This window comes from Tinamus guttatus, unplaced genomic scaffold, assembly GCF_059628265.1.
Source record: "Tinamus guttatus ecotype Peru unplaced genomic scaffold, ASM5962826v1 Tinamus_guttatus_pri_ptg000717l, whole genome shotgun sequence".
NCBI classification, from domain to species: domain Eukaryota; kingdom Metazoa; phylum Chordata; class Aves; order Tinamiformes; family Tinamidae; genus Tinamus; species Tinamus guttatus.
In genome coordinates this window covers 158,794-167,563 of record NW_028289251.1, presented here as the reverse complement: position 1 = coordinate 167,563, position 8,770 = coordinate 158,794, and the positions used below count along the sequence as shown (strand labels likewise).

The 8,770-nt window shown below is 35.1% G+C and overlaps 1 pseudogene; it reads left to right on the top strand.

The window, feature by feature from the left end:
• The first annotated feature begins 845 nt into the window (after positions 1 to 845).
• Positions 846 to 1,858, top strand: LOC104577812 (dnaJ homolog subfamily C member 18 pseudogene; annotated as a pseudogene).
• Positions 1,859 to 8,770: the final 6,912 nt, after the last annotated feature.

Below are 8,770 nucleotides of genomic sequence, written 5' to 3'. Positions count from 1 at the left end.
TCACTGAATTATCATAGTCATCGGATTGCAGTGTCGGAAGAAAAAGGTGCATGGCTTAAAGTGCAAATACTGATGTTAAGAGATTAAAACAAAAAAATCTTAAATATTCTCTAAATATCACAGAGGGAAAAAAAAAAGCAATGAAAATAAAATGTCACCTTACTACTGAGAAAAGCTTCTCACTTTTCTTAATATATATATTTTATATCCACAGAGCTGAAAGAACTCAGTCTCATAACTATATTAAATCTCTTGCTTTTTATTCAAAGCCAAAATATATAACTTTTTGTTTTCCTAAAATTGTGTTGACTGTTTTTTTCCCTTCTGTATTTAGAAAAAGTCTGTGAAGTTCTCATAAAAACCTTTGTCTTTCTTCCCCTGAGTGGCTGCATTTCTAGTACAGAAAAGATCACCTTATTCCTGTTTAGGGCCACAACTCTACTTAATCTACCCAAAGGGCAGAAGTCAAACTATAGTATAAGAAAAGAACTTCATGATTTTTATAAATCAGAAAAGCATCTATAAAGGCAGGTTGTATTAGAATATATAATTGTAAATTTAGCAGAGACCCACTATTCAAAGAATTTTAGTGCATTAGCAAGAAAAAGACAGCTAATATATCTAGTTGGTCAAAAAGAATCAATTCTATCTTTCATTTCTCAAAGAAACAACATCTGTGACATTAGCTGTGAATAATGAGGAATCAGGCCTAGTGTTCCTAAGAAGAAGCTATGTAGGTTGCTACCACCCCGGCGTGCAACATGGTGAGGCGGCGGGGCCTGCACGGCGGGTGCTGAGCGGCCGAGCTGGCCCGCAGTGGCCCCGCGGCGGCCCGCGCTGCCACCATGACCTCCATGCCAGAGCAGCTGGGCAGCGTGCGGTGGATAAAGCGCTGCAGGAATTACTACGAGATCCTGGGTGTGGAGAGGGACGTCAGCAAGGAGGAGCTGAAGATGATCCACCGCTGCTTGGCCATCAAGTTCCACCCCAACAAGAACTGCATGCCCGGCGTCATCGAGGCCTTCAAAGCAATAGGCAATGCTTTTGCAGTTCTGAGCAACCCTGAAAAACAGCTGCGATACAATGAGTTTCGAAGTGACCAAGAAAATGTCCAAGCTGACCATGGCCAGACCAGGCACTATGATTATTATCCAGAATTTGAAGCAGATATCACGCCAGAAGAAATATTCAATGTGTTCTTTGGTGGGCACTTTCCTACAGGAAATATCCATGTTCTCAAATGTACCTAGAGATGCTCACTATTATCCGCGGAGGCACCAAAATGAGAGAGCATGGACACAGGAGCAAGAAGAGAAAGAAAATAGACCACAGAACTCGTATTCTGCATTCATTCACTTGATACCAGTTTTCATAATAATAATAGTGTCCATTATAACTCAGCTGGTGGCAACTAATCCACCCTACAGTCTGTTTGACAAATCGTCCATAGGCCATGTTATTAGTAGAGAAACCGAGAACTTGCAGGTGCCTTACTATGTTGCTAAAAACTTTGAAAAGATTTATCAAGGTTTGGAGCTTCAAGAGCTAGAAAGGACTGTTGAAAAAGATTACATAGAATATATTCAGACTAGCTGCTGGAAGGAGAAACAGCAAAAAAACGATTTGTCAAATTTGACCAAGTTGTACAGAGATGAACAATTAAAAGAGAAAGCAGAGTCACTGAAACTTGGTCACTGTGAAAAGCTCTTCAGAGTGGTTGGAATGCACAAAGTGGGCTAACCAGGACATACATGTTCTGTGCTTTTATTTATTGCTGGTTAAAGTTATATTTTATTTTTCTTTGTATAAAAAAAGAGAAGGAATCTATTTTAAAGAGTGTGAATACTTGATTCCTTCATATATACGATGGGCCAACATGAGCTGTAGAACTGGTGTTTGCTTTAATACATTATATTTGGTTCCAAGGACCAGTGGCACTTAGTGTAAAATAACTCCCTGGGAAATGCTACCCGGGTTTGGAAACTGTCTTCATGGTAGTTTGTCTGCGATCCGAACAGTGTGTGCTTCCCAGGAGAGTAGACATAATGTCTTATGCTTTCTGTATTTCATATGCACTTGCAGTTCACTTGATCATACCGCATAGTAGTTCTCAGCATTAGCATATGCTCACTAAAAATATATATATATATACATAGTATGTGACCTTCCTCTGTTGCCATTTAGATAAATTATAACACATCCATTAACATCCATGGGAGGAAAATCGTGCTTATGTAGTTACTGCTCAGCAGTTAAAACCCACAGGATATGATGAGCAGATCTCAGATACTAAATTTGGCTAGAGTGCTTGTGGGAAACTACAAACTTCACACCTTTTGGCCAAGGTGCTCTTTCTTCTGGCAAACAATTCCTTTGTTTAAGTAGAATTTGACTTGTACAATGCGAAGGTATTTCAAAAGGTGTGTTTTCCAACATATCCTACTGCTTTAAAAGGACATTAGAAATATATCTAAGTAAAGTACTTAGACACTGAAAATTGTTCAGCTTTTTTTGGGTGGCACTCTTTGACTACCACAAATGCCTGAAGAGCTTTCTTTAATGTTTAATTCTAGGCTGAGGTAATATGCATATGTCTCTTTTTCAAGAGTATCCTAAATCTTTTCAAGAGTATCCTAAGTCTTTTATAGCCTAACTATTTTTGAAGCTTATCATATATTGTTTTAATTGAAAAAAAAAAAGTGCATGTTTAGACTGCAATGTGTTTTGCAGTTCTTGTTCTTCCTTTTGTCTTCTTTTCCCCTAGATGAACATTACAAATAACTTAGTCTAATACATGGTTCTGGCACGTAAAAACATCTATTTAAATTATTGTGAAGAAAAAATAATTTATTATCTGAGTATTTAGGATGGTAATACTGAAGAAAAGAGGTAGATCAGCAGATGGAAGTATAATAATTTGGTCAATTTCTTGTCAAAACAGAAGTAAAAGAGCTCCTCAAATAATTAATTCTGAGAAGACTATGCTGTTTACTAAAATAAAACTAGAGTGAAAGTAAGGAGAGGTGGTTATTCCACTGTCATTGAAAGGCTCATCCTGATGTGTTTTATTTGTCCCATGACTCACTAACACTGACTTGACTGAAATGCACTTCCATCACCTCTTAGCTATGAGTAAGAATTAGTTCTGGAAAAGCTTTAAAAATGCAAAACATATTTTAAATATTTTTTTTTCAAAGAATTATTTACAGAGAAATCAGCTACAAATTCTCACTGCAAGCATGTAATTTTTTACTGGATGACATATACAACATCATTCTAGAAGTAAATAATACCAACATACAGAGAAACAAAATAAATGAAATAATAGCAATCACTATATGAATTTTGTAAATTACCAGCTATATATTTCTGACACATTAAGTTATATTTCTTTGTTTTGAGCATACTGATCTGAACATGATTTTAAAAGGGATACATGCTTTCAGATATTCAATAATTTGAGGTACCTGTGCAACAAATACTGCCAAAAGAAAACTATGCTAAAACGTAAGTAGAGTTCAAGGGGAATAAAAACATATAAATTTCAAGACATACCTCAGAGGTCTGAACTATAGTAAATGATTGCAGTTGGATTTTTTAAGCGAAAAAAAACATAGTAGTATTGCAAATACACCGAGTGCAATATGCTAGTGCACATTCTTATGTGCAATAGTATCTTATTTTATTAGCAATCACAGGGACCTCAGTGGAGTTGATCATGGAACATAATGCTGTCGACTGTGCATAAAGGGCCATACAGTTTGGAGCTGTGTCCATACTATGCTGATTTCAATGCTGGCAACATTTCTCTGACATACTGAACCTTGAAGGCTGGTTGCTCTTTTTTTTTTTTCATACATCAGATACCTAGTTCTTCTGGAAACTACCTGAAATATTAAAAACTTTCTTATCAATGAATGGAGCACAGTTTCTGAGAAAGAGATTTGAAGCCACTGTCTACTTTCATGTGCATTTATCTTTTTAGATTTCTAGAAATTTCAGAACCTCTCCTGGAGACAGAACATGAACCTCTATGGAAATGTATTTCCCTCCCAGTTCATAACAGCTTCGAGTTTAATTTACAGAGGTTGTATCCTCATAGTATAGATCCATTATTGTAGAAGGTAGTTATATGTTTGACTGCCTAATGCACAGACGTGGATAAGTATATCTCAGATCTCATCAGACAGCTTTTTTTTTTTTTTTTTTTTTAACCAACACTGTCATTGATACATGTCTCCCAAGGATTCTTATCCCTTTTACTTAGGCACAATACGAACTTTGGAAAAAAAAATAAGACTTAAAAAGAGGTAAATTTTTTAAGCTGTGCTTATTTCCTGAACAACTCTGGCACTTAAGTACTATGCAAATGATTCTGTCTGATATATGGTGGTAAGAAAATACCACACAATGTGCCCAGAAGTCTACTAAGACTGGTAGGTCCAGATATTAAAGCAGCCAGAGAATCATAAGTTTATATAGAGAGAGCGTATATGCATAAAAATAACCTTCCCATTAGTCTCTGATCTTCACTAAAATGATACGGATTAATCAAGCTTGTGGCAGGGTAAACACTCTCATAAATGGAGAGAAAAATTGTTGCTATTCTGCTATTTTCCCTACAACCGAGATTGCAGTTCGATGTTTAGGCATAAGATTGTAAAGCAACATTAACAGCTGTTGCAAAATGGTGATCAAAAACAATAAACACCATTAAAAACTGCTACCTGTTCAGTATAATTTTTCAGACCAGAATTATATTTCAGTCCCCTTGGGTATATTTTGTTGAACTTGAGTTAATTATTTAGTTTTTATAGGTCTCAAGGAAGCTATGAAAGAAATATTAGAAAACCAAAGTTTTGTATTAAGGAACAGAGGTATGTTTATTGTATTTTTCATTGCATTGTATTTTACTTTTCTTTGCAAATGTTTTTAAGGTTTATTCAGAAGTTATTACAAAACATCTAAAACGTGCACTGATGCTCAGAACATTTAGATAGCAAATACTCCATTTATGACAGAAAGTATTCATCTTGAAGAGAATAGCTTGTTTTGAACAAGCCCAGATGAATGTTTTGTAAAGCATACACGTTTCAGTTCTTGAAGCTTAGAGCTAGTGGATATATTTTAAAATGGGTGCTTTTAAGCCATTATAGTTAAACAAGTTTTCTTGAAATAAGAATGAAGACTATAAGATTCAAATTTTTTACAATTCTTTCATAAAGCTTTCCCACTGATGTGTAGTTGATATGCTATTGCACCAGTTAATAAAAATTTATGATTTTAAAGTTTCCTTATAGATGAATTACTGAGACAGCCACTGGAAAAGAAACAAACGTTTTCCATCAATGCTCCTTGTATAATAATAATGTTGGAGAGAATGTCAATAAATACTTTTAAAGGCAAACCTTTTTCTAATTTCAAATTAGCTTTGTTAGTGATTATTATAATTTTCTCTTTAAAGTCTCTTAGGAATCTATGATCAGATGGTCAAGGTCCTGCTGCAAGTCAAGATTACACTTTACTTACTTACACACTTATACTTGACTTTGAGAATATTTGCATGACTGTACTGTTTGCATTTTTATTTCCAGCTTTACCTATTTGGATTTAGGTTGAAAGATCTCTTGAAATTGTACAGGCTTAAAATCTGTTTTTCTCAACCTTAACTTCTCTAAATGTACTACTTGGTTAGAATTTTAGCAGGCCTGTGTTTTAGTCAAATACTTTAACAGTATGATTGATCTTTTTTTATAATCCTAAAGATGAAGTATATTAAGCAAAATGGAATATATAAATATTTATGCTTATTGTAGTTCCCTGATATTAATAATTTATTATTCCAGAAAATAAAAATCATGAATGGAACCATTAATTAGTTATTAACAGGACCTTACTGAAGAGCAGTTAATGGCAGCGTTTGAAACAATCCAGAGAGTATATGGATAAACTTCAAAATCCTAGAAAATTGTATTTCTAAGTGTTTCCACTTCATAAACTACATATTTATTTCATTATAGTTGATATAGCAAACCCAGACCCCGTTTCATATTTATTAACCCCTGTCTTCTACCCTATTGACGAGTAAAGGAAGGTAAACAGCCAGAACTCGGCCTGGAAAGCTACAGATTGCTTATTACCTATTGTCCAATTTTAAATCAGTTCTAATTTACAACAATGCAAACCTCAATATTTCCTTTAATTATTCTCTGAATTATCACTTTACAAAAGCATGTGCCAAAATCTACTCTCTTTGATAAGGATTGGTGAAAAATGTGGAATTTACAAACCATTAAGAAGTCTTTCTCTAGCATGCCCTGCAATTAAGAAGAAGTCAAGTAATAATAAAACCCAATTAACTCTCTGCCTGCATTAAATTTCTTCATCTTATGATCAGAAAAAAAAAAAAAAAGAATAGAAAGTCAAGGGTAAGAGTATGTCAGGGTGAGTTTTGGGAGTAGTAAGTGCAAACATAAGAGTGTAAAGCACAAAGAAGGAATGCAGAACAGCAGCCTTCTGCCTGCACTAGCATATCGTTTCTTATCTTCTTTAACCCTTTTAATTAACATGTAAATAAATTTCCTGATAGATTTACTACTAGGTCACAATTGTGAAGTGTAGGCAGAAATAAAATCCAATGCAGCAAATTTGTAACTTGTAAAAAGAAAAAAATCTTTATTGCCTAGTCAACCACAGTAGATTTTTTTTCCTGAAGGGAGAGATTGCTGCTCAGAAAAAGATTTAAACTTTAGCCCCCACATATTAAGCGGAATTAATGATCTATTTGCTTAGATGCCATATATTACCTCTAGTTTATCCATCCACTGGGTAAACGGTAGGCATTACTTGGTCACGATGATAGATTTGAATGCAGGCTGGTGCATCAATCAGTGCTGGCAACTGATTAGTTGTTTGTGTCTTTGACAAGCTCTTCCATCTCACTGAATGAAAGCTTGCTGATTGCTCTCGCTTCTCTCCACATTCATTGCCCTCCACTGCCACTATATTATATGGTTAATGCTGATGGTGGAAATCCTCCTTGACAGCTAACAGTGAATTTTGCCCATTCCCTTATCATTACATCCACGCTATCCCATGTTCCTTGAGGGACTAGAATTTCTAAGTGAGGTGGTCAACAGCATCAGCTATACATAGGGCTTACACAGTGAGATCGAGTGCTGCTGATGAGAAAGGTTATGTGTAGGAGGGAATAGAATAGGTCATAATTATGAGTACATTATGTGAAAGAAGTGGGTATGATCATGTAAATAGCTGAGTACCTATGTAAAGCAAGCCATAAAAACCAAGAAATAAACCTCACAAAATCTGTCAGCTGCACATGTCATAACACTGTGAGTAAAGTGAATAACAATTCATTTACGAAAGAGGAAATACTGAAAGAGGAAAGGAAAGAAAAGGCTGAGAAAACCACACTGTATGTGTTATACTTTGGAAATATGAATATGAGTTTCAAGATTACTAAATAATCATATAATGCAAGGTCAGTAGCAAATCCACATTTCTGCCTTCACCAGGGAATGGATACAAATTGAAAACATAGCTGTCATATTAATGTTCTTTGTTATTCTGGACACATGTATGAAAAAAGTCTTAACCTCAGTATGTTTCTGTAGCTAGGAAGCTTTCTCTCTCCTTGATTGTACTTTAATTGTCCTACTAGGACAGCCCTACATTCTGGAAGAATAGATCTCGGAAAAGGAGAACAATCTGGTGGTAGTTTCTGATTTACAACAGTTCTTTTTAATATATTTTATCGTTGCAGGCTCTATAGACCTTCAGGCTAAATTTGCCAGCTAGCTGATGAATTTATACAGACATTTAGTATGATGAGATGGTTGGACAGAGTCATTTGCTCTGGTTCATGTGAGGTTTGACAGAGGGTCAGGAAAATAAACCTTATGACTGGAAGAGCTTTGGAATATCAGAGCCCATTTGGTAAAGAAACAAAGCAATAGACACTGACAGGATCAGTGTTGCAGCAAAGTGAGTTATGGTCAGAAAGCTATCAGCTGCATCCATTTTGCATTTATCTTCTGCTGTATCCATTTTTGCATGGCATTAAATAAATAAAGACAACAGTGCACTCTTTTCATATTTGCTGTGTTTTCAGACATTGTCTGTTACTGGTTTTATTAGATTTATCTTTAAATAAATCATGTCAATGGATGTATACCAAATATTATTTTGCACACTCGTTTTATATTCCAGGTCTCCATCAGTCTTTTTAGATCTGCCAAAAGATCAGGAAATTCTGGAATTCTGCAGCTAATATGCAGTCTTAAATTGCTAAAATCACTACATATTTTTCACATTTGCATGTGAACACTTGAATTCATTCAGGCTCAGGTCTCAACTTACTTCTAATATATATATCTAATATATACATTAATATATAGAAGATATGACATCTTCTAACATAAATATATATATAAAATTCTAATATACATATACATATATATATATATTAAAAAAAGGGGGGGAGAGAGAGAGAGAGAGATTACCTCAGGGAGTCATTTCTTACATCATTCCATGGCAGCAGCAAAGACTGGCACCTGCTTTCCCTGCTTTGATGCTCAGCTCTGCCATTGTTTTTCAGTACTCTGGTCTGAACCTTTAAAACTCTTTGAGGAGACTAACACAGTTTCTGAAGCTGAGGGAGTGATATGTGCATACTGTCTATCTGGAACTGCTCCATCATCATCATTTACTGTAAGAAGTAATTATTTATTGCTTTCACAATAATTTACAA